Source organism: Melozone crissalis, unplaced genomic scaffold, assembly GCF_028551555.1.
Source record: "Melozone crissalis strain CALT ecotype California unplaced genomic scaffold, PUWL_Pcris_2 ptg000027l_1, whole genome shotgun sequence".
Lineage (NCBI taxonomy): Eukaryota > Metazoa > Chordata > Aves > Passeriformes > Passerellidae > Melozone > Melozone crissalis.
Window position 1 is genome coordinate 38,532,999 of NW_026535805.1, and position 6,291 is coordinate 38,539,289.

Sequence of the window (6,291 nt, forward strand, 5' to 3'; positions counted from 1 at the left end):
ACGGTTCAAGACTTTTATTGTCTCGTTTCGTCGGGTTTTATACTGGGGGAGTTTTCTCTCTACGTCAGGGGGTTTTACTTTACTGTAATTGGTTAGTAAGGAGTCGAAAGTTACTAATGTTAGGGGGGACTACATTCTTGGGTGATTTTTTATCACTAGAAGTTAGGGGGAGAGGAATTCTACTGCTTTCCCTAACATCGCGAGATTTTCTGAGCGCCTCTCCCTGTCTACTACATCACCACTTAATTTTAATAACGGAGAATTAGGTTACATTTTAATTCTAATTTTTCCAGCAAATATTTTTCAGGCTTCTCCCTCCCCCGCTTTGAGGTAATACCTACACTCAAGGACATTACTTCCCATTCATCTCACATTTAATGTTTCAGTGTTTCAACTAAATTGCTAAAATGTAAATATGCAGACCAACTGCATCAGTAAAAGTGGTTTTAACAAAGTCATTGGAGGACTTCTAAATGCTCTTTAAAAGCATAAAGTGTCTAGGCTCGATCATCTGAAGTATTCTCTCTCAGGACTGTAAGAATTACCAACACCTCAAAACAAAAGAAGCGCAGTTACTTTTGAAACTGTAAATCAGTATATCTTGGCACATAAAATCACAGGCATAAAGTCATACTGTGCTTCTTGCCAAGCCCTGAACCCTTCTTACTCCATTGAGTGGGTAGTCACACTTTTTAAAAGAATGCAAAAGCTTCAGTTAGTTTGTATCTGGTTTTTTGTGGGGTACACACGGGCAGCTGCATCCAAGCATGAGGGGCTTTTGTATTAGCAGCTAACTCTATGGAGAATCCTTTTGCTAAATTACACATAGAGAACCAAGCTGGGAATTGAATTCACCAAGAATGTAACTTGAGCTTTCACTGCACGGTATACCAGGGAGTAGAGCCCTCTGCGACCACACAGCACGTGGGAAACTCTCCCTGCCTGCGCTCCCTGCTTCTGCTTCAAGCCAGAGATCCCCTGGGGAGCCCGTGCACATGTACACATGGCCTGACCAGGGGGAAGTTTTATGGCACAGGCAGGATGAGACTCAAGCTCCAGAAGCAACACAAAACTGCCTTACTTGTGAGAACACACCCATCTTTTGCCTGCCTCACCCACCCCATGGTCTCCTGGTGCAACTGAAAACAACCATCATCACCATAGTTTGCACAGTTTGAGTCTTCATCAAAATGGGTCTACTCTAACCAGTAAGGGTCACTTGAGGGAAGAAAAAGGATGCAATAACAATAAATACAGAATATACAAGGAAAACCAGAGAGGAATCCTAAAATACCCAGAACTCTGAAATGTTAACCTTTTTTAAAAAATTAAGACTGAACGGTAAAAATCTGTTCATATGAGCCTGTTAGACCATTCTTTATAAGGATCTCAACTGTGCCAACTGCTTCTATCTGTGCTTTTTCTGTCACATAAGGTAAAGGATAACTTACACACGATTTTCTTTGGCACATCTGCTGGGAAGTTGTCACCAGAGTAGCTATTTGTAAAACAGCAAGGAATGCTGAGAGCTATGACTCAGTTCCAGACCTGTCTTTCTGGGGTGACAGCACTCAGCTACAGAGTCAATCTCTGCTCTCTGCTGTGCTGTTCACATCAGCTCTGCTTGCTGGATGCATGCACACACCTCCCTGGAGCTCTGTCATTGGGAGCTGCTTCCTCTGGAACACCTCACCTGCATGGGCATAAAAATGCACTTAGAAACCACTGCAGTTTGAATCTTTTTTTTCCTAAGGAAAACAACACATGCAAGTACATATATTGCTGTAACTTTATAGGCAATCTCCACTAAAAATGTCGCTCCAGCCAAGAGGACATTGTCATGTTTGGTTTTACCTGTTAAAAATGGGCCGGGCCAATGTAAAGGCTCATTTTGGACTAAGCCAAAGGCAGAAAATAGATGGCTGATCTGCACTGCAAGAACTGTGTTAGTTGGGTTACACTAAAAATTTCTGACAGAGAGGAGTCTCCTAACAAGAAAAACTATGCACACAGTTAAACTATTTCCTTAAATGACATACATTGTACTGACAAATGGGTGGTTATAATTATTTACCCTGGTCTAAATTGCAGCTACTCAACTAGTTTTGTTCACTAGGTGTAGAAACAATTCCTAATATCCCAATACCAGAAAACCAGCTTAGCCTACAGAACAACAAAGATCCATTTCTTCATATTTTCACCTCATACAGCCTACACAAAAGGTGGCTCCCACACCATGGATCTCCTTCACCTGTCAGACCACCAAACCTACTGGCAACAAAAATGTGAAAGCTCAGATCTCCTTGGGGATGAGCACTCACCTATCACAAACATATCCCAACAGCAAGGCAAGGAAGAGTACAGAAGCCAAGGCAAAAAAAAGCAGAGCCATTGCACTACTGCTGCTGGGCCCATACATGAGTATTCCCAGGGATCACTTTTACATTCCTACAATGCTGTCTGAAAGATAGGTGAGACTTGGACAAGCTATGTGCACAATTCTAACAGGGAGGAGAGAGTCCTGGATGAAAAGATTGGAGACTCAGAGCTACAACGTTCTAGGAAGAAACTATTGCAGCTGTTACAACTTGCCACCAGGCCTTCCCACCAGCATAAATCCAAAGTGGAAGTGTTAGAAATGGCAGCTGTGCTAATAAAACAGATTTACAGCATTGGCATAAACTCTTGGTTTACTAGAGTTGTACCCATGTGAAATAGGGTCCCACACCTTCAGGAAGCAATTCCCACGCATTGCCTAGGACATGCAACTCCCAGATCCCCATGGCTTCTACTCCTCTGGGAGTGTGTCAGCAGTGCAGCAGGGAGCAGCGAGCAAAGAGCTCTTCAGAACAGCGACTGTGCTCTGTTACTGTTCAGAAATGCTGAGAAATTTGAAAACTCACAAAAAATCTTAGCACTTTGAGCCTAATTAACATCACTAGAGCTGGTGAGGTTTTGACTATAGCAATAAAAAAAATATCTGCTATTCCACTCCAGATTTCAACTGAACTCATCCAAGAAGACACACTTACAGGACTTGAGACTTGATCAAGTTCCTCCCACGGTTCAAGTGACTTTACTCAGATTAGCAGACACTTCCATCATCCTATTAACACTTATATCATCAGCAGCATGCTCATTTACAATGTAAAATATGATCTTCTCAGACAAAATGCTGCCTCTAATCCAAGTATGTGCAGACTGAAGTAAAACCCAAAACCTAGGGACTCATCCTATCATCAACAGCATCACACCTAACTAAGAATGTGCTCAGATGTGTGTAGCACTGTCTGAACAATCCTTTCAAAAAGTCATAAAAGTGGGAAAGAAATCCTAATCAAGTACTCTAGAAACTCAAGAGGAAAAGCCAGCACATAAAAACTAAAAGCTCAGTAATGCCACTTGATGAGACATGGATACATTTTGATTACACTATCACATGCATGGATTGTAACCTAAGAAACAAACAAATCCAAAAATCTGAAGAAGAGATAGAGTAATATTTTAGATTCACATGATAAGCTGAGTGTCCCAAATTCATCAGGTGAATGCTTATCACTCCTTGCGACACAGGTGACACGTCTCAGGGGACAGTCAGTACTGAGGGACTGAAGTTTGGCAACATTACACTCAACACAGCCATCTTCCTACAGATTCCAACAGGCCTTGAATCCAACAGGATTAGAAACTGCATTATTGCTGGATTCAAGTATTTCAGTCCAAATAAAGGTGATTTACAGCTGAATTATGAGCTGTTAATAATACAAATAAACCATAGCTAAGTTATTTTCTCGTTTCAGAGACAGCACAGAGGAGAATCCCACACAAATGCCAACACACAAGTAAGCAAGTGCAGCATAAAAGAAAAAAAGGGGCCAGAAAGGCTGCCAGATATCTGCCAGAAACACACTGGTTTTACTAAGTAGCCCACTCAGTTAAATTAAAAATTATATCACTTTTTCAATATCTTCCAGGAGAATGAGACAAATCATCAAACCACTAAGCAACTTAAGTTCAAATGCCCATCTACTCTCTTTACTTTGTATTTAGCTTGCAAAACTGAAATGCAAGGGAAACCATTCAGGGGAAAAAATTGCCAAGTAGACTGGTTAAATACACTCTATAAACTTTCTGACACATGCTCACATAGCAGAACTCAGAGAGTTGTGCTGAACTACAATGGACAAGTTTTTAAGATCTCAGCTATTCGAGATGGGTCTTAAAGATTAGGTTCTGTTCAGATTCTAAGTACTGGAGCAGCAGCAGACAGCTTTCAGCTCCATTAAAATTAAAAGTTGTTGGGTTTTGGGATTGGTTTGTTGGGTTTTTAAGTGAAGTTTTAAAGTTTTTAAGACTTCACTAGTCTTAAAAACCTGCACTTTTCACATGCAGTTTAAGCTGAGTAAATAAATTAATATTCATGAGCTATTTGATGCAAAGACTCAAGCTGTGCCTAGCAAGACATCCATTAATTTCAGTGGAGATGGCTTAGTCAGACACATAAAACTGGTCTAATCCTTTATCAATTTAGATCCCGTAGAAGTTACAACAGTCTGGGATGGCTGCAATCATCTGTGGATCTACAAACCAGACAAGATACAAGACGACTCCTCCCCATCAGCACACCTGCTGTCAAGATGCAAAGTTCAAAGTTTGGGCCTTTTTTTCCATAGTATATCTTATTTAATTACCATGGAAACAACATCCCAGGCACAGCTAGGCCCCTAAATGCTGGCTTAAATAAGTACCCTAAAAAAGGTAATAATCATCTGGACCTAATTCAGACCGTTGGCATTGCAGCATATGCTGTATGCCATGAACAACAAAAAGCACACTGGAGGGCAGCAGGAGCAGGGCTCCAGGGCAGGGGGTGCAAAGGAACCTCCTTTACCTATTGCTGGCCAAACATCTTCCCACAAGGTATTCAACAACAAAGTTTCTCTCTGAAAATGGTTCTGTCCATGGCACTGCTCAGCTTACCAGATGTGTCCAGGCTGTCCCTGGACTGATTCCCTGCCTGGAGAAATCACATCCAAGGGCCTCCCAGCCCCTTGTAGAAGACGGCATCCCTGCTCCACGCTAACAGCTCTGACTTAGTAACTTCTGCGAGACCGACAATTTTTTCCAGGTACATCTGCTGGTGTATTTCTTTATGCAGTTTTATAAGCATTCACGTATTATTCTACAGCATGCCTTGGATTTGGATAAAATGCGGCCTTGCGACAGCCACCCTCCCTCTGCACTCCACCACAACCAGATCTGCCACTGTGGGAAGTTGCAGATGTGATTTTTACATACGGCAGCTATATCATCCCTTAAAAAGGCAAGTTAAGAGTATCCCCTTCAAAAAACCTGCATCCAGCTGAACAGACTGCCAGCAGACCCAACCTTTCCACGTTCGTACTCTCAATTACGCTTTTTGACAACTGAACTTGCAACCTCCTATCTGACAGCTCAGCCACGGCGTGCCCAGGGCAGTTTCACAGACACCGGTCGCACGCCGCCCCTTCCCGACGCACCGGAGCGAGACTCGCTATAAATGACACCTGGACAGCAGCCAGGGTGACGCGGAGGAGGGCACCGGCTCTCAGAGTTCGTGCCCGATAGGCCCGGGACACCGCGTCCCGCCGCTGCCGGCCCGTCCCCATCTCCCACATCCCCGGCCACTCCGCGGGAAGCGCCGGGACGCACCTGCGCCCGTCACTCCTCCCCGGCAGCGAGGGCAGCACCCGCCGGCATCCATCGCTCCATCCCACACCCGCCGCCAAGCACCGCCCGGCCGGAGCCGCTCGGGGCCCCCCGGCGGCGGCACCGAGCAGCCTCTGCCGCCACGGCGAGGCCGGACGGGCGCCGGGAAGGCGGCGGCGGGCACGGCACGGCACGGCACGGCACAGCACAGCACCGCCTCATCCCATCCCATCCCATCCCCGCACGCCGCCACGATCCCCGTTATCCCGCAGCGCTGGAGGCGGAGGGGGGTGCAGGGGGGCTACACCGGCCTCCGCCGCCCGGGAGTTTTAAAGGGACAGCGCGCCTCGCTAGGAGGGGAGCAGCGGCTCTGCCCCGGGGGGGCCCGGAAGGCGGGAGGGCCGCTCCCGTTCCCGGCGGTGGGGCGGGCGCGGAGGGAGGGGCGGGGGCTGGGTGTCTCCCGCTGCCGCCACAGCGCTCGCCGCCTCCCCTCCCCCACGGCGGGGGCTCCTCGCCGCAGCCTCTGTGCTCCGCTCCCGGTCATGTGACCCGAACGTAACCGGACAGGAAAAGCCGCCGCCGCCGCCGCCGCGCTGACTCCGT